A 20,576-nucleotide genomic window follows, 5' to 3' on the forward strand; every position below is an offset into this window, starting at 1 on the left:
AGTTTTTCACTACATCGAGGCTAACCTCTTCTATAAAATAACATTTTGTTACGTTATTACATTTATTAAGTGTTAACTTTTTTTTGAGAGCAGGTAGAAATGTCCTACCTGGCTCAAATGTATTGTAATTTAGCATCCTTTTCAATGGTGTAATCGGTTTTTGGATGCAATTTTGTTTTGTTTTAGGGTGTTGCCATTTTCTGATAGGGACATCTAGCCGCAGATTCCTTACCGTTCAATTTCCCAGGTGTCAGACTGGATCCAGATGATTTTCCTTCAAGCAATACACCTGGGTGCCGGGAGGTGGCATTGGTCGGCTCTGCGCGACTTGTTTGTGTCGTCCGCGTCACCTGTACAGTCAAGCGCTGATCAGTGAAGAGAGCTATCCTCTGTCACTTTATGACACGATTTTTAGACCTTTTGTTGACCCCATTTTGGTGTGTAGGAAGACTTCGGGGTTCTAGCCGTGCAGCACCTGTCATTGCACCATATCAGTGACAGACTGACAGTGGTCTGTCTTTGGTGTCTGGACTCCAAGTCGTGCTCTGACTGCCTGGGCCATGGCTCCAACGGCCTTGAGGGAGCTCTCCCTGAAGAAGCTTGTGACCCGTTAGTCAACGCTATACCCGACTCGTCGGAGGTTACGGTCCCCATCGAGAGAAGTGTCCCAGCACCACTCTAAGAGTCCCAAGTCGTCTTCGTCCCACTCAAGATCATCGGGGCACTCTGGTAAGAGGCATAAAAAACACAAGAATTCTAAGTGTGCTTTGACTTATCCATGTCTGTTGGCCGACACGATGGAGTAACATCGATGTTCAAGGCCTCAGAACCTGCACATGGGAGTGTTATGAGGCCATGTGCCTCATTTATGGGTACCCTGACCCCTCAGGCTTGCCTCCAGGCTCCACGGTGTATGGGAGAGACCCATCAGGTTCCACGCCAGCGGCTTTGGGGCCGATGGCACCCCTTGGATCTGGAGATGGATCCGGACCGGCACCGGTTGTACCACTGCAAACTTCCTCCATGCTGGTCCTGACGCCCCCGGAGGCGTCAACCCCATTCTGATTCCCGACAATTCTGAGTCGTAACGGCGTCAATCAATGCTGTTTGGGGCACAAACAAGACCAACAGGTCCTAGGACGGTTGTTTCCTGAGCCTTATTCTGGAGGGCTAGTATTGAGAGGGCTTGCTGGAACCTTTGAAGACCTGCCATATGAGGAAATGGACTCATCTGAGGAATTAGGTGTAAAAGTCTTTTACAAGGAGACCCGGCAGAGACGTACGGCAAAGGAATACCCGGCGCTTCTCTTCCTTACAACCTGATTAGATAAGATTGACTCCATACTGAAATCGACCGATTTATTTCGAATTTTGAAACTTGCTGTACCAACATTGTGACAGCAGAACTACATGTTGAGGAATTCATATCCCTGACCTCCTTACAAGACGAGGGAGCCGTTCAACATCCTGGGAGGACCCGCCCTGGGTGCCCAAAAGCGGCCCACCAGACCCCACCTTACCTGCCCCACAGTCCTGATGAAGACCCGCGGTGACCCACAAATAGGGCCATAACTGGGTTGAAACGTTGACGGAAAATATTTGGATCAGCCTTCGAGACTCTGTGGAACAGCCAACGGATGTGGCCCACAGTAGAAATTACTGAATGAATATTTGACTGACCACAACCTCCCCTCCCTTTCACACTGTATATAAGTCACGATTCTATCACTGCACGATACATCACTGAGCACTTGAACTTCACTGTTCTCACAACTGATGCGCCGTTCAAATTATTTAAACTGTTTTCTCAATGCAAATAGGGCATTTGTGAATGCAAATAAGTCCTATAAAATAGCATGAGATACCCGATATGGTTTGGATTTGTTTATTTATCTAATTAATTATTTTGCTTTTGGCTTTGTGGCTCGGATTGACTCGTTTGGAAAGAAATGAAACGTTAACTATTAAGTAGAATGTAGTAAGAAGCTTTTTTCTAACCCGACAGGACCACTATTGTTATACCTTCAGGCTTTGCTCATGGACATGACCTTTGATGGCACCAGTCTATTTGGAGACAAGACGGATACGGCGCTGGAGTGCTTTAAGGACTCACCGGCTACGGCCAGGTCCTTGGGCCTCTCAGCTGATTCCCGTCCCCAGTCTGCCTTTCACTTATTTCGTGACCAAGGAAGGGGCTTTCAACAGCGCCAGCCACTGAGTCGCACAAGTTCCACAATCCCTGCACGGGCAAGTGGGTGGTTCATTCCGACCCCCTGTGTTAGGTAAGCAGAAGACAGGTTAAGCCAGCCCCCCTGCCCAAAGGCAGCTTCAGCCTCCAAGCCCTCCTAGTCTTGCTCTTCAAGAACATGGGCATCCAAATGGTGACATTATCCGCCATCCCCTCCACCACCGGCAATACATTAGTTCGGACAGGTGGGTACTCCAGACTATCGTAAGTGGCTACTACCTCTCCTATGAGAACATACCTCCCTCCATTCCTCCATCCGACTGATGGAGGTTCATTCACTTTTGTTCCAGGCGAAAGTCATGGCTGTCTTGACCTAGGGAATCATAGAGACGGTTCCGGCTAGAAATAGGCTGAGGTTGCTATTCCTGCTACTTTCTGGTCCCTACAAGGGCCTTTGTCCTATCCTAGACCTATGAGCCCTCAACAACTTCCTAATAAAGGAGAAATTCAAGATGCTAACATTGGCTCTGGTCTTGTCTGCCCTAGACACAGGAGACTGGATGGAAGCCTTGGACTTGAAGGATGCATATTTTCACATCCCTGTCTTGCCTGCCCATAGGTGTAACCTACTGTTCATATTGAGCCACATGCACTTTCAGTTTGCCGGGCTTCCTTTCAGACTTACAGCGCCCCTTGGTATTCACCAAGGTGATGGTGGTGGTCGCGGTTCATCTGCATAGATCGGGGATGCCAGTCTTTCTTGATCTCGACGACTGGCTGTTGAAGGTGGGCTTGCCCCAGGCTGCCGCCTCCCGCCTCCTGCATTTGCTGGGGTTCAGTATCAACGTGCAAAGTTGCACCGGACTCCCTCTCAGACTCTGCCTTTCATCTGAGCTGTTCAGGACACAGTACAGATTTTGACCTATCCTCCTGAGCGCCGATTACAGGATATTCAGGCTATGATGCACTGTTTCAGACTCTATCCTGGATTTCAATGAGAATGAGGCTGCTGGGCCTCATGGACTCCTATATGCTGATGGTGACACATGCCAGATGGTATATGCAAGCTTTGCAGTGGAACCTGAAGCTCCAGTGGGCGCAGCATCAAGGGAATCTCTCCGACATGGTTCAGATCTCGGAGGGAACTGCACGAGACCTGCAGTGGTGTATGACGAACCGCAGTTGGGTCAGCGGCAGACCCCCTCCCTTCCTCAACCAGATTACACAGTAGTGACAGATGCTTTGTTTTTGGGAGGATGCGCCAGCTGGGAGAGGTGTAGATCAGAGCACTCTGGTTTGCATCGGAATGTGGACTCCACATCAACGTGTTGGAACTCCAAACAATCCTATTGGCATTGAAAATCTTCCTACACTCCATCAAGGGAAGGCTAGCGCAAGTGTTCACAGTACTGCAACAAACAGGGCAGAGTGATGTCTTGGACTCTTTGTCAAGAGGCCCTGCGTCTCTGGAAATGATTGAAACGGCAGGGCATATGCTTGCTGGTTCAACACCTGACAGGCTCCCTGAATGGCAGGGTGGACGAAGTCAGCCGTCGAAGCCTAGCGCATCACGAGTAGCATCTCCATCCTGCGGTAGCACAAGGTCTCTTTCAGCATTGGGGAGAGCCTTGGTTAAATCTGTTTGCCTCCACAGAGAACGCGCAGTATCAGCAGTTTTGCGCGCTTGAATTTCCAAGACGTTACTCGCTCAGAGACAGTTTCCTCTCGAGTGGAGCTCAGGCCTCCTGTTCGCCTTTCTGCAAATACCACTTCTGCCCAGAGTTATCAAGAAAATCAGGAAAGACTGCGCCCAAGTCATCCTTGTGACCCTGGACTGGGCATGGAGATTCTAGTATCCAGAGCCTCTGTAAATGAGCATCGATCCTCCAATCAGGCTGCATGTAGGAAAGTAGGATCTGCTTTCATTATTGACCCTACTTTTTGCTGGTGTCAGTATGTTTTTTGTCTAGTCGGGATCCCAGTCACTGTGCTTCCTCCTCAAATTGACCATGGTAAGTACTTCTGTACATCCACAATCGGCCACTGTTGTACCCTTGCAAGGCCCTAGTATATGGTACTAATGTACCTAGGGTATAGGTACACCAGGGACTCCCATGGGCTGCAACGTTTATTGTGCCACCCAAGAGAAGACCATTCAAATTGTGATTATAGGCTTGCCATTGCAGCCTGTGTGAGTTGGTGTTTGCACCTCTCACCACAGATGTGTGGCCAGCCATTTCGATACATATATTGGTCATCAGTCATTACAAGATGTCTAACTATATAGTGGCTGCACCAAACCCTGTCATGCTTGGAATCAAACCGGTTGTAATCATACCCTAACACCGATTCCAGTGTTGGAAGTATGATTCCTGAACTGGGGGCTTCCTTAGGGTACCCCTCTGTATTACCAGTTACAGTCTTTCAGGGTCTGACACGTTTTTGCCCTCCTGCTTCTGAGCCAAGCTCGAGCAGGGGAAGGTAGAGCAATAGGTTTCCTGGCGCAGGGATGTGTAACCACTTCCCAGACAGGATTTAGTGTATTGGGCTGAGGTGGTGTGATTGCCAGCACCACCAGACTGCTTTGAAGGGCACATTTGTTGCCCTCTTGCATACTCCAGTTTGAACCAGTTCTAGGAGCTCTTGGCTTCCGCTCGGGCTTGAAACTGGACAGAGTACATGGAAGTATCCTCCCCTCTGTCCAGCCCCTCCTCTGAGAGGTACCCCTGAGTCGTTCTACCCCTTTCCCTAGGGTACTTAAGGGGTTACCTATGGGTAGCTCCTAAGATTCGTTGTGGGACAAGACTCAAGCTTAAAAACGCCTCACTCTTGGACCATCTGGACACTTGGACTTTGCCTGGAACTGAGACTGCATCAAGAAAGACTCCTGCTGCTCCTGGTCTCACTGTTTTGGAAGTCTTCTTCGTTGTCTGTGATTGTGCTTCTTCAGGATCTTCAGCAGACCTGTGAGCATCAAGGACACCCAAAGTAATCTCCCTTGGAGCGAAGGAGTCACTCTCCTGCATCCTCAGGCACCACAACAGAGCTGATCGGTCTGCTACTTCTGACATCCCAGGGACTTCGAAAGGCTCAGCAACACAGATGGTGGTTCTGGAACTCCATTGATGCCTGACCTGTTCTCTCTGCAAATTTGAGGCCAGCATCCCTCGTCCGAACCGATGGAACCAAACCCCTGTCCAGTGCATCAACTTGACCTTGCCAAGGCTTGTTCGCACTGCACTCCAGAGATCTTTGAGATACAAGAAGCTTCCACCTCCAGCATCTTTGAGATACTAGAAGCTTCCACCTCCAGCATCTCTTCCTGCCAAGTACAGCGTCCCCACCACATACTCTGCTCTGTGGGCCTTCATTCTTGGTGAGCTGCTCCAGGTTCTCTACGACTCCTGTACCTTTGGCCTGTTAGTCCTCTTGAGGGTCTTACTTTTTCTAACATTAAGGAATTTGGAAAGGAAAATGTGACCCGCTAAAATAACAGGGTTTAAACCATGCAAAGAATATTGCAATCAGCTGTCTGTGATGGACCCTCACAAAGTCTGCTTTTGGTGATGGGAGTTGGGGCACAACTCTAGGGCCTCTGACCACTGCGCCTGGATGAACCCAATTACCATATGGCACCATGAGGCCTTAATTTGTTGCCAAACGCAAGAAGACTCCACGCCTTGGCTGGTCAGAATTGAAAGGAAGCTCCCATTCCCAGAGTTCTGCAGCAGATCTTCACAATGAAAACCTTTGAGTAAGTCTAAGAAAAAAACATTAGAAGTTGTAGCAGGAATCTGCCCTTCCTGCCTCTGTCAGACTCCAGTGAAGACGCAAAGGTGTCAACTTGCCTCCCAGTCTTGCCCCTGATCTCCATTGGAGCCGATTGAGTGCTTCGCCCCAGCATAACCTGAATTACCAGGTCCGTCGGCGACATCATATCATATAGAGGCCATGCTGGTCATATTTGGAACTTTACTGGCTCCCTTCAGCAAGCCTTCGAGCTGCGGGGCTTCCAGTCGGACTTTTGCCTGTGGTCCTACGTCTGAGTCCCATGAACCATTTCGGGTTCAGCACCAGCTTCAGGTCTGGCGCCATCCCTAGCACCAGTTCTTTTCACATCAACATTGATACCAGAGGAGAATGTACAGCGTATAGTGCGGTATGACTCCAAGCAAAATCTACCTCAATTTATATTGTACCTGGCTCCTACCGGTACGCAACCGCTAGACAACCTTTCAGATTTCGGTGCCTTGCCCTTACCACATAGTAGGGCATAAATTTTATACAATGTTGTTGTCGCTGACTCAGACACTAACTGTGACGAAAGGGACGATTACGCTCCCTAATATGAAGAAAACTGGTATGAAGAACTTAAGGATAACCTTTTTGTTGGATTTTTCTCCGAGTACTTCACTTGTGTGACTCACTCCCTTCCCCCACCACCACCATCTGCCTCCAGCCCCCCACCTCCCAGCCCTGCCACAGGAGAAAGCACCTTTTTCACAGTTTTTTTGAAGTGGCGGCAGAGGTTTTGGATTTACGGCTCCCCCATCATGGAATTGAAGACCAACGTATTGATGGAAGTGCTTCAGCCTGTTTGTAGGCTGCTAGAGAGTAACCTTAGCATTTATTGAGGCCCTTTTGGACATATGGTCAAACCCATGTTCATCTCTGTCTGTTAATTGGCAAATCACTCCTCACCATCAACTCGCACCAGATGACCCTGCCTTTCCTACTCCACAGCTGATGCCAGAAAGCCTAGTGTTACAGGCTTCTACCAGCATAATCAATCCCAATATGTTTCCGATCACTCTGCCTAATTGCAAACTCAAGAGATAAGACACATTTTGGAAACTGACTTTCTTATCCACACGCTTGGCACTGAGGTTGGTGAATGGAAACTGTCTTCTGGGCCATAATTTTCTTTTCCGTCGAGATACAGTCCAACACATGTTGCTGCTCGTTACGGATGACCTTCCAGGGTCCTTTACCCAGGCTATTCAAGATGGTTGTGATGCTGCAAAACTGGTCATTCGTTCTGGAATGGAAACAAATCAGTGATTAGGATGAGCAATGGGTAAAAGTGCATGGGGTACAGCGACATGCCTGGATGAGGTCAGATGGCTTCTCGGGGGCATCCTTAATGGATAATGTTGTGTACGTGTGTGTACAGGAATTTATATAGCGCAAATCACCAAGCGGTTTCTAAGCGCTTGCTTAGGGAACCCGTCCTGGTATTCCCCTGTGAGATAACCCCGGCAGGGTATCCGCAGGGTGAAAGCCAGGCATCCCGCCGCGAGGGGCCGTTGTGGAGATTAAGCAAGCTATTGCCCAGAGTCGCAGAGTGTGAACCCGTGAATCGAGTAGGCACCGGAGCGAGAATTGTCGAGTCCATGGACATTTTAGGACTCAAGACCCCGCCGAGCCGGGAATTGAACCCTGGTCCCGGGCTGATCTCTGCTTCCAGGTCTGCCTCCTCTAGCCAGTGAGCCACACTTCTCCAATGTTGCTGTTTGACAGCTCTCAGCTTTTTGTTGAGAAAGAGCACTCAGCCGTGAAGTGGTTCATGGAAAGCAGAGCCACAATGTGTTCCTTGTGCCTTTCTACTCCCATAAGACAGTCTCAACAGAAATTTCCCCCATCCATGGCTACAATTAAGACTTTACATTTTACCAGCACTAGACTCCTCAATCAGCTCAGCAGGCCTTTCAGTCCTCTTGTGGATGAGCCCTCCACTCTCTAAGACACCGCTCAGGACAGCAAAAGCAACATTACTTCATACAAGTGGGTCCTCTACTTTGTCCATCAGGGCTACGCCCTCACATTTTGCTCTACCCCGCCATACCTTACTCTACCATCAGGGTGGCTGACAGCGCACCATCTGTCTGTCTTGCAACAGGAAAGGCAGGCCCTTTTGTCCAAAAGGACCATAGAGAGGGTCCCGGTCTCGAAAGTAGGTACTGGGTGTTACACCCACTACATCTACATTCTTGTGCCAAAGAAAGACAGAGGCTTTCATCCTAGCTTAAATCTTCGCCCTCTCAGCGTCTTCCTGTGGAAGGACAAATTCTAGATGTTCATGCTTGCTCAGGTCCTGTCTGCCCTAGACGCCCCCTCCTGCAGTCGCACAGGGGCTGCCTGTGTGCAGTGGGCCAAGAGCATTTTGAGTTCCCAGCGCTTGCTTTGCCCTCACCAGTGCCCCTCGAGTTTTTACGAAAGTGATAGCGGTAGTCACAGCACATCTTCATGTTTGCTGAAGGTGAGATCACCCCAGGAAGTTGTCAACCACCTGTAGACGACAGCGAACCTCCTAATGTAATTGAGGTTCACTATCAACGTATTATATTTACAGACTTCTTACAGGATGACTCCAATAAATGGGAGCATTTTGTATGTGATACATTTTCGTGCCTTGCTCCCAACGCAGAGAGCCTAGGACATTTGAGTTTTGATCCCCATGTTTCAGTCCTGGATCTCTGGAGTTGTTGGCCTCCTTCATCCTGCTGGCCAAACATACAAGGTGGTACATGCAGGCTGTGAGAAAGTGCCATCTTTCTTGCCTTGGTATGCCCTCCCTTTTTTCTGAACTGCTGATGTGCTTGACTGAGTGTGCCCTGAGTCCCTGCCAATCAGGTACCCAGGGCCTGTGTTCCTTCCCTAAAAACTGTGTTGAAACAAAACCCAATTGGCCTCTCTGGCCACCTATCAGGCCCTAGTAAATGGTACCCTAGGTACCCAGGGCATGGTGACCAGAGAAGACCCCTAAGGGCTGCAGCACTTATTGTGCCACCCTTAGGGGCCCTGTACCTTGGTACCCACACACTGCCTTTGCAGGGTGAGTGCATAGGTACAGAACTAAACAAAGAGTCGACATGGCACACATCCCTGTGCCATGCCCGCAAACCCAGTGCCCTGGCATACATCAGTCACCCTTCTAGCTGGGTGCCCTATGCCAGTGGTGTGGGCACAGGTGCATGAGCCCTGTGCCCTACAGTACCCAGGGCCATTCCTGGACACTGTAAGTGCAGTGATGCCATTAAGAGTATATGGTGCTGGGAGGTTGTCATTACGAACTCCACAGCACCATAATGGCTACACTGAAGACTGACAAGTTTAGTACCAAACTTCTCAGCACATTAAACCCACACTGATGCCAGTGTGAGATTTAATGTAAAATGCACCAGAGGGCATCTTAGAGATGCCCCACTGAAAATCTAACCTACAATCCACATCTGGCTGAGTGGCTGCAGAGGCTGCCACACAGCAGACATGTTGCTGGACCCCTGGGTGGAGAGCCCCCCGCTCTCCTGGGTCTGCAACAATGCAGATCCTGGGCGAGGTGCTATGTTTCCTCCCCAGGATGGACAGGGGGAAGCTTCAAAGGCATACCGCCTCTGAGAGCTTCTCCAGACCATTTGCTGTACCCAGTAACCAGCCCCCCCACCAGTCCTACCCCCACTTTGGCGGGAAGACTGGCGGGAAAAACTATGTCAGGAAGGGGGGTGTGCCAACCTGTGCCAACTCCACCCCTCAGGTGGAGGAGGCAAGGTGAAGCACGACCCCAGGATCCGGCCATCTTGTAGATGGGGAGTCCTGCCCAATCCCAGCTAGGCCCCTGCCCCCCTCCCACAGGAAGGGAGCAGGCTAGGGGGTGTACTCACCCCAGGACAGGGACCCATTGGTCCCTGCCCTGGCCCTACCTGTAACGCCCCTAAATTTAGTATTTAGGGGCTCCCTGAACCTTCCTTACTCAGATCCCGATATCAAAAAGAAGAAAGAAGATCAAGAAGACCCGCCGTGCAGCTGCTAACAATAGGACAACAACAACTGACTTGGCCCCAGCCCCACCGGCCTGTTGATCCTGGAACCTGCTCCTGCCTAAACCCGGCGACCTCCGCGGACAGCAACCTTGGGACACCCAGAGGACCTGCCTGCCTTGACCCTCTCGACGATTGGGACTCCCATCAGCAGAGGCTCTGCTGCAACAACCCACCTGGTGCCCACCAGGAAGCTCCGGACCAGCCCACTCTGCACCAGTCGGGCCCGGGCCGGGCCAACCCAAACCAAGACCACGAGGACATCCCCCCGGCGACTGGGACCCGAAGTCTAGTGCCCAAAGACCCTCCTCGACGAACCAGCCGACGCCTGCAGACTCAGAACCAGGGACCACCCCAACCGCGACCAAACCCGAGGGTAAGCTTTTCTGACCCCCAAAGACACCCCTGCACCCGGTGCCCCGCGGCCCCCTGTGCCTCCCTTTGGGGTACCTACCTGTGCTCCAACATCTCAACATACCTCTCGAAGTGCTGGTCGCCACTGGAGAGTTACCGTCCCCGAGCCTGCAGCCTTTGTTCCTTTGTCAAGATCCTCATTGGATAACATTGAGCGCCCGACGGCTCAAAAGAACCCTGCACCCAACCGCGCGAGTGCCACTGGCTGCGACCTCTTTGCCCTATCCTACTTCCCCCCCCCCCCCCCCCCCTTGCCCAGAGCAAGTGACCAGGAGCCCAGCTACCAGCAGCCACCAACCGAAGGCCCCCTTTCCCTCATTGGATAACATTGGGCCTGCCTACCTCTGCACCCAGCCGCCCCTGTGCCGCTGGGACTGAACTAACTGTATTCACCTGACCCTGGGGAACCCCTGAGTCCAAGCCCAGAACCCTAACTTCACCAACCAAGTACTCACCAGGAAACCGGTAATTCAATTACCTGCCATTGGATAACATTGACCCATTTTGACTTGAAACATTTTTAAGTGTGAAGTTTTGAAAACTGAAAACATTCCTATAAAATCAGCCAAAGTTCAAATTCGGAAATACTCACCTGTGATCAGGAGAGAAGCCAGTACTGTACCTTTCAGCCCAGTACTGAACCGCAAAAGTAATCCCTAGCGGGTTTGCTAGTAACCTGTATTTTCTCCATAGGAACCCATTGTCTGCTTTTCTATGAAATTTCTTCTAAGTGTCTACTTTTGAAAACTGCAAATATTCTTTAAAAATCGTACGAAATACTGAAATGCAATTACCTACCTGATTTGAGTGCTGGCCCTAGGAGACTAGTGCTGGGTTACAAAAGTAACGCGATCGTACTTTACCTGTAACCTGAAAATAAAACAACCATATCTGAGGATATAACAACAATTGGCCTGGAGTTCAGTTCTTGAGTGTGTGAAACCTTTTGCTGACTGAGTGTGTACAACAAATGCTTTACACTGTCCTCTGGTGCTGCCTTACTGCTCAACCAAGCTACCACTTTGGAGAGTAAGGTCAGTTCTGACTTTAACCTCTGTTATACCTCTGGGGTTGGTGGACTCTATACACACTGTACTTCCTTCTAGTCCAGTATATATAGAGCCACTTGCTCACACAGGCTCTGTAATGGGACCTCAAATCCCACTGGCACAGAGTCAGGGGTATTTGACAGATTGCATCAAGATTACAGAGGAGAACTGCAGTGGTGGCTACTATACCACAGCTGATCAGTGGCAAGCCCAACCCGTTATCCCACACATCGCTGATGGTGGTAATGGATGCACATCAATTTCTTGGAGTTAAGGACAATTCACTTAGCGTTGAAAGCCTTTCCACCTACCATCAGAGAAAATCTCGTTCAGGTTCTCACAGACAACACCTGCTCCACTTGGTCTTGCAACAACCAGGTTGTAAGGGTTCTTGCACGTTGTGTCAGTCAGAAGGCTCTGCAACTCGAAGTATTTGGACCTCCAAGGAATTTATCTGGTGGTAAATCACCTGGCGAGAAGTTAAAGCACCAGGGTGGACATATTTATGATTTTAGGTGATCATGAATGGCTGTTACACCTAGAGGATGCACAGGGAGTATTCCACCAATGAAGAAAACCTTGGCACGATCTGTTCACCGTTGCTTAGAATGCAACAATGTCAGCACTTTTGCACTTTGGAGTTTCTAAAGCAGCTGTCTGAGACACCTTTTGTCTAGGCTGGAGCTTGGGATTCCTGTGTGCCTTCTGCCTCTCTGGGAGGATGAGCCACCCCCGGAAGGCGGCGCCAGGAACATAGAAGACCAATCCGCAACGAGCACGGGCCTGGAGGGACGGACACTTGGACCTGGGGCAGAAGGCGGAGGAAGCTGGAGTCCGGAAGACTACAGAAAGGAAGGAGTAGTCAGGACTCAAGGGAATAAAGAGGTGGAGGAAGAAGACGGATGGTCAGTTTCGGCAGCTGAAAACGGGAGAACAGTGCCAGAGGATAACAAGGCTCCAGAAGGGTGGTCACCCCTGGAGATCTGAAGTCCCCACTGCAACTCAAAGAAGAGTTGCGGCTAACCCGGTACATGGACAGGGGGAGATAGTACTTTGGGGAGGGGGGAAGGGGAGGGGGGTTGAGAAGGGAATCGCAAGGAGAAAAGTAGAAAGAGGGGGACCAAAAAGAGCCCATCGGATGTAATACAAAGGTTACAAATTGATCCCAAGAAGAAATAGTCAGAATTTAGAGAGGAAAGCAAAGAAACAATCAAACTTATAAATTAAGAGTACCAGACAAAAGGGTTAAGCGGTAGCGTGAGGAAAGCTATAAAAAGGATTTAGGAAGACTGAAAGAGAGTCCCTATAATCACACAAAATTATATATATATATATATATATGTATATGTATGTGTATGTATATGTGTGTGTGAATGTTTTCTTTCTCTCCTTTATGCACTAACCCTCCCCTCTACTCCTCACCACCCTCCCCCATCACATCAGAGGGTTAGAAGCTTTAAAATTAATTATCCAAAGAAAAGGAATTTTTTTGGGTGTTGTGCTATGTACACCCGGGTGTGGCGACGGGCACTTTTATTACTTCACCAATTGGACAGAACCCAATACTTCCCTCAATTTTCCTTGTGTTCTGTCCTGGTTATCCGGGGACGATGCACCCTTGGAGACCGAACGTGAGGCCTGAGAAGGGGACAAGAAGACGGAGTGAAGAAGCCCTGGCGAATCCGGAACAGATAACAGACCCAAAACAATAATTTTGTTATGATTTGTCCTAGATTAATATTTTTGTTGCATTTACTTCCAATATAAACGCCAACATTAGGAAGCCCATACGGCCTCCCAGATTTATTTTCCGCCCATCCCTCACACACTCCTATACAGATTTCTAAAGAACATCATGAATGAACAAGCTTAAGTCACCCTACTTGAACCCGAACGGGCCACGAAAGTATGGTATCTAGAATTTGTGGGCATAAGCATCTGTTCTCCAATCAAGCTGCTGTTTCAGGAGGATCTTTTGTCAAAGCAGCAGGGCAACTTATTGCACCCGGCCTGCAAAATTTCCATCTCAGTGCTCGAGCTGGGGCAGTTAACCTCCTTCAATCTTCCCCCTGAGATCATGGATGTCATCTTGGCATTGAGGTGTCTCTCCACAAAATTGGTATATGCCCGTTGTGGGATAAATTTAAGAATTGGTGTATCACCTATCACATGGGTCTGAAACAAACAAAGTTGGCTGAAGTTTTATTGTTTGTTCTTCCCGAATCCAGCAAGGGCTTGCATTGGGCACTGTTACGGGCTACTTATCGACTTTCTGTGTTTTTGAGGTTGCCGGATCAGCCTTCTTTGTTTTGAAAGGTTTGCAATATTTGTTTCTACCAAAACCCCTTGTGATCCAAGTCTTCACTTTAGTGAGGTCCACCCCTTTTGAGCTGCTACACTGTTGTCCTTTGAGTCTACGAACATTGAAGACCATCTTTCTCATTGTGGCAACATGGGCTAGATTTGTGAGCAAACTGCAGGCACTTTCTGTCAACCCACCATATACCACTTCCTTACCAGATAAGTTGGTGTTGAAAACCTGAACTTCCTTTCTCCCAAAAGTGGTCACTTCTTTTCATGTCTGGCAGACTACTACTGGCATTCTTTGCTCCACCTCATCCCTTTAAGTAGGAATAGAGGCCCCAAAGGGGGGGGGGGTCATTGTTTGTTTTGATCATACCAAGGAACATTGAGTGAACAATCCACTCTTTGTAGGTTTTTCCAGAGCAAAGAAGGATAACACAGTGAAAAAATGAACCATATATTGATGGCTTTTTCTCCGTATAAAGAGTTGCTACACACTGAAGAAGAAACGGACTCCAAAAGGCTTATCGGCTCATTTCATCCGGGCCAAGGTTTCTACCATTGCATTTGCACTCAGGGTGCCGGTCCTGAACATTTGCCAGGCAATTACGTGGGTGTCAGATCATATGTGCGTGAAGCACTACTGTGTTGTAATTTGGGTCCGTCAAGAGGGGCAGTTTGCCTGCTTGGTCCTGCAGGACTTTTTGGTCGGAGCCACTTTACAGACCCTCCAACTTAGGAGGTACATCTGTAGTATTTATTCACAATCTGTCGCTAGACGTATCCATCTGATGAAGTTGTTACTTACCTTCTATAACAATCTTTCTGGTGGATACTCCATTTAACTGCAGACCCCCCCCCCAAATATCCCACCTCCCTATTCTGCAAACTGGACTTATTTTTTCATCTAATATGGTCGTCCCAAGTCTAGAGCTCTGAACACTGGCTATACCAATTTGCAGAAGGGCTCTGCATCTGAAGGCCGGGACAGCCTAAAACAGCAACTGCCGTTAACAAGCATGGGTGGTGCTTATATCTGAAAGAAACAGGTTAGTGTTCTATTCCTTACCTTAGAATATCCCCAGGCGTCAGACTGGATCCGGAAAGTTTTGCGTAGCAGTACCCCTGCACGTCGGTAGGTGTCGTCTGCGGATCCACGTCCGGCGTCGGCGGCGCCAGGATGACGTCGTCGGAGTACTTAGACGCCGCCCTCGTGTACTGACAGTTCTTCCTTTTTCCACGCCAGCAAGCGCAGATCCGGAAAAAGTTGTACTTAGTCACTTTTTGACTAACTTTTTCGACCCTTTTTCGAGTCGGTAGACTCTCGGTGCCGATAGGAATGCCCGGGTTCAAACCCTGTGCCAATTGTAACCGCCTGATGTCAGTTACCGACCCCCACCATCGGTGCCTGTATTGCCTTGGGGCCGACCACGACGACAAGTCGTGTCCCGAGTGCCAGGCCTTGACGTCGAAGGCTAGGAGGGAGCGGTCCTGTAAGCGCCTCGAGCTCCGACAGTCGACCCCGCGCCGTTCTCGGTCCCGTTCGAGGAGGAGGTCGAAGGACCGGTCGCGGGGCCACAGTCATCACAGCTTGGCGAGTCGACACCATTCGTCGGGCTCCAAGTCTTCCGGTAAGAGGCACAAGAAGTCGAATAGATGACATTGCTCTTCCGACTCCCCCCCCGATGCTCGCGCGATGCGGCCAGGGGTTCGGGCGACATTGCCCACGCGGCTCCACCGCAGGCGCCGCGGCAAGCTCCATACCCACTGGTCCCTTGGCTGAACACGACGCCGGAGGAGATTGATGCCTTCCTCATGGCCATGAGGTCGCTCTCTCCTACGCCGGGTCCCGCTGTGGGGCCTTTGGGCCCCACGGCCCTGACTGGGAGCCCAAGCGGGCCGGGGACTTCAGCCCCGGCACGTGCTTCAGCCCCGGCGCCGTCGACGACTTCGGTCCCGACGCCGCAGGGCCCCGCTGGATCCAGGTCTGGATCCGGGTTGCCGTTGGTAGACCTTACGACCCCTTTGCAGACGCCGACAGAAGAACAATTCTTCTATGATCCGGCCCAATCCTTTGCACCTGACTATCAGGAGATGGGAGGCGAGGAGGATTGGGAGGGGTCCGAGGACCCTCTGGCACGGGAGTGCCAGTCGTATCAGGACTGGGCAGTTGAGCTAGGGGAAGCCAGTGGTCTGGACACCTCGCCCGACACTGGATTTGTCTCCCCTCCTACCGTGGCTACGGAGGAGGGGGCTGCTTACAGCGTGGTGTTGACGAGGGCGGCCAAGACCTTGGCTCTTGAGCTCCCCGTCGTGGCCGTGAGGACTAACCTCCTCTCCGAGGTCCTTAAACCGCTGGCAGGCTCTTCGGAGCCTCTACTGCTGTTTAATGAGACCCTTACTGACGTTCTGTTGGGCGCCCGCTTCAGGGCCCCCAGTAGATTGGAACGTGGCCAGACGACACCGCCCGGCCCCGGGTGACCCTAGCTCCCTGTCCACCCACCCCACCCCCGAGAGCCTGGTTATCCAGGCTTGTAACTCCCAGACGGCATTCCTTACTGCTCCACCTGATCTGGAATCCAAAAGGTAGGAGCAGTTCGGTAAGAAGCTGTTCTCCTCACTTAGTTTGAGGTTGCGGTCGGTCAACACGGCTTGCCTTTTGGGCTGTTATACCCACTCTCTGTGGGACACGGTCACGGAGGAGGCCCGGGGAACTCGCTCAAGCCCTTGCGGAAGGGCAAAGATGCAGCACGGTACTCTATTCGATGTGGGCTGGATACCACGGACTCGCTGGGCAGGGCGATTTCCACGACGGTGCCGGTTCGCCGCCACGCCTGGCTGAGGTCCGCCACCTTTTTGGCTGATGTCCAGAACTCACTCATGAACATGCTGTTTGATGTCCGTCGCCTCTTTGGCGACAAGGCAGACCGTGCACTTGAGCGTTTCAAGGACTCCAGGGCTACGGCCAAGTCCTTGGCCTGTCGGGCAAGCGCCAGCAAACCTCTGCCTTTCGATCCTTTTGTGGCCAATGAAGGGGCGCCCCTTCACGTCCTGCCAGACACGGGCTGTAGACCAACATCCAGCGTGGTGGTGGATGTGGTAACCGCCGTGGCGGGGACAGCGGCAAGGCCAGTCCACATCCACCCCCACAGTATCCGCCTCAAAGCCTTCCTAGTCCGAGCTTTCAGACCCATTTGACGCGAGTGGGGGGCAGGGTTCGCCATCACCTCCTCCACTGGGGCACCATCACATCGGACAGGTGGGTCCTGCAGTCGTCTGAAGGGGCTCCTCCCTCCCTCCCCTTCGAGGCGACCCCTCCAGCCATGCCAACGCAGTACCACCGCATGTCAGGGGATCACTTGCAACTTCTGCAAGAGGAAGTTATGGCCCTCTTGGCCAAGGGGGCCATCAAGCGCGTTCCTGTGCCAGAAGTAGAGTGTGGTAGTTACTCCCACTACTTTCTGGTTCACAAGAAGGGCAAAGGGGGCCTACGTCCTATCTTGGACCTGCGGAATGTCAACGGCTTCCTCCGGAAGGAGAAGTTCAAGATGCTGACTTTGGCTCAGGTCTTAGCTGCCCTAGACCCCAGAGACTGGATGGTAGCATTGGACTTGCAGGACGCATATTTTCACATCCCCGTCCTGCCGGCCCACCGGGTTACCTGCGCTTCACGGTAGGCCAGGAGCACTTTCAGTTTACCATGCTCCCTTTCGGCCTTACCAGCGCCCTTCGGGTGTTCACGAAAGTGATGGCGGTGGTCGCAGCTCCTCTGCGCAGATTAGGGGTGTCAGTCTTCCCCAACCGCGACGACTGGTTGTTGAAGGCGGGCTCGCCCCATACAGTCGTCAGCCACCTCCAGACTGCGGCCGACCTCCTGCACCTGCTGGTGTTCTCCATCAATATGCCGAAGTCACACCTGTGTCCCTCTCAAAAGCTCCTCTTCATTGAAGCGGTTCTGGATTCGGCGCAGTTTCGGGTTTATCCTCCCTAACAGCGGGTTCGGGATATTCAGGCTCTGATTCCGATCTTTCAGCCTTTATCCCGAGTCTCGGTCAGGTAGACGCTGCAACTTCTGGGGCTGATGGCCTCCTGCATCCTTCTGCTGCATCACGCCAGTGGGACCTGAAGTTTCAGTGGGCCCAGCATCAGGGCAACCTGTCCGACCACATTCTGATCTCAGAAGGCACTGCGAGACAGTTGCAGTGGTGTCTCACGGACCGCGATTGGGTCAGCGGCAGATCTCTCTCCCTCCCCCAACCGGAGCACGTAGTGGTGACGGATGCGTCCCTCCTGGGATGGGGGGGGCCACATGAGAGAGCGGGAGATCAGAGGCCTCTGGTCTCCGGCGGAGTCCCGGCTCCATATCAACCTTCTGGAGCTGCGGGCCATCCGGCTTGCACTGAAAGCCTTCCTTCCCTCTGTCGGGGGATGTGTAGTGCAGGTGTTCACGGACAACACCACCGCCATGTGGTACTGCAACAAACAGGGCGCGGTGGGGTCGTGGACCCTTTGTCAGGAGGCTCTGTCCCTCTGGCAATGGCTTGAACACCAGTGCGTGTCCCTGGTAGTTCAACACCTGGCAGGTTCCCTGAACACCAGGACGGACAAACTCAGCCGTCGATGCATGATGGATCACGAATGGCGTCTGAACTCGGAGGTGGCGCAAGGTCTCTTTCAGCAGTGGGGAGAGCCTTGGTTAGATCTATTCGCCACAGAAGAGAACACCCAATGTCATCAGTTCTGCGAGTTGGAATTTCCAAGGCGGCACTCGCTCAGAGACGCTTTTCGTCGCGAGTGGAACTGTGGTCTGTTGTACGCCTTTCCATCTATTCCACTTCTGCCCAGAGTGCTGAAGAAGATCAGGCACGACCGGGCCCAAGTCATCCTTGTGGCTCTGGACTGGGCACGAAGATACTGGTATCCCGAGGTACTCCGCATGTCAGTCGATCCCCCGATTTGTCTGCCTCTTCAGGAGGACCTTCTGTCGCAGCAGCAGGGCACGGTCCTCCACCCGAACCTGTCCAGTCTCCACCTCCATGCGTGGAGATTGAGCGGCGGCAGTTAAGGCCATTTGACTTGCCTCCTGAAGTCTGTGATGTCTTTCTGGCAGCCAGGCGCCTCTCCACGAAATCGGTATACGCCTGCAGGTGGAACAAATTTGTGGCATGGTGCACAGCAAAGGCTGTGGATTCACTTTCTGACCCCCTTTCAGAGGTTCTCCTCTTTCTTCTTTCTCTTGCCCAGCAGGGCTCTGCTCTGGGCACTATCAAAGGCCATTTTAGACTTCTTAAGGTTTTCTGATCAGCCTTCTCTTTTCAAGCCCCCTGTTGTAAATAGATTATTGAAGGGCATGTTTCCTCCTGTTCCTTTCGTGATGCCTCAGTGGGACTTCAACCTTGTTCTGACTTATTTGATGTGCGTTCCCTTCGAGCCACTTCACAATTGCCCTCTTCGTCTTCTTACTCCTAAGACTGCATTCCTGGTTGCCATCACCTCTGCCAGGAGAGTGAGTGAGCTCCACGCTCTTTCTTCTAAGCCTCCTTTTCTTTCTGTCCATCCGGACAAAGTTGTTTTAAGAACGCGTCCTTCTTTCCCGCCCAAGGTGGTTACAGCCTTTCACATTGGGCAGTCCATCACCTTGCCCACCTTCTTTCCGCCTCCGCATCCCTCAACGGAGGAAGAGAGGCTCCACCGTCTGGACCCAAAACGTGCGCTCTCATTCTATCTGGACTGCACACGCCAGTTCGGGTTGGACGACCAGCTCTTTGTTGGTTACGTGGGCGCTAAGAAGGGACGGGTGGTGCACAAACGAACCATTTCTCGATGGGTTGTTTTGTGCATTAAGGTGTGTTATTCACTGGCTAAAAAGGAGCCTCCTGTGGGGCTGCTTGTCCATTCCACTGGGGCCACGGCGGCTACTACTGCCCTGGGTCGGGGAGTCCCCTTGCAGGACATCTGTCAGGCAGCTACGTGGGCCTCGCTGCACACGTTCGCTAGACAATACTGCCTGGACAGCCAAGTCCGGAGAGATGGCTTTTTCGGCCGTTCTGTTCTCCAGGACTTTCTGATGTGATCATTGGTTCGCAGACCCACCACAGGGGTTGGTATTGCTGGGGTATCTATTCTAATGTAAGGAATCTAACACAAACCTGTTTCTTTCAGATGCACAAGTTACTTACCTTCGGTAACAATATATCTGTAAGAAACAGTAGTTAGTGTTAGATTCCTAACCGCCACACCCATCCTCCCCGTTCTGCGAACCGATATCTAGGGTTAAGATTCTTCCCTTTGAAGGCCCTAGTTTCATGGCACCAGTGTCGGTTTTTATCATGGCTCTGCGTTTCTGGCGTGGAAAAGCTGTGTATAAGAACTGATGTCAGCGCGCGAGGGTGGCGTCTAAGACCTCCGACGTCATCCCGGGGCCAACAATGGACGCGGAGACGCAGACTACGCCTACCGACGAGCAGGGGTACTGCTACGCAAAACTTTCCGGATCCAGTCTAACGCCTGGGGATATTCTAAGGTAAGGAATCTAACACTAACTACTGTTTCTTACAGATATTTTGTTACCGAAGGTAAGTAACTTGTGCATTCTGCTCCGCTCTTCACTTCCAGAGCGTAGCAATGTGGACTCGGAGCAACACAGCACTACCTGCCGGCATGCAGGAGTACTGCTATAAAATTTTGTGGATCCAGTCTGACACTTGGGGAATATTCACAATGTGAGGAATCTGCAGTTTGAGTATCCACTAGATAGATCGTAACCGAAGGTAAGAAACTTCTTTATTGGGACAAAAAAGAAGC

The 20,576-nt window shown here is 51.3% G+C and overlaps 1 protein-coding gene across 1 annotated transcript in view; it reads left to right on the forward strand.

Annotated features, from left to right (window-relative positions):
* USP9X (ubiquitin specific peptidase 9 X-linked) overlaps nt 1-20,576 on the forward strand; it is a 1,542,050-nt gene that overhangs the window by 1,319,082 nt on the left and 202,392 nt on the right. The window lies entirely within an intron of this gene.

The sequence above is a fragment of the Lissotriton helveticus genome, chromosome 8, assembly GCF_964261635.1.
Source record: "Lissotriton helveticus chromosome 8, aLisHel1.1, whole genome shotgun sequence".
NCBI classification, from domain to species: domain Eukaryota; kingdom Metazoa; phylum Chordata; class Amphibia; order Caudata; family Salamandridae; genus Lissotriton; species Lissotriton helveticus.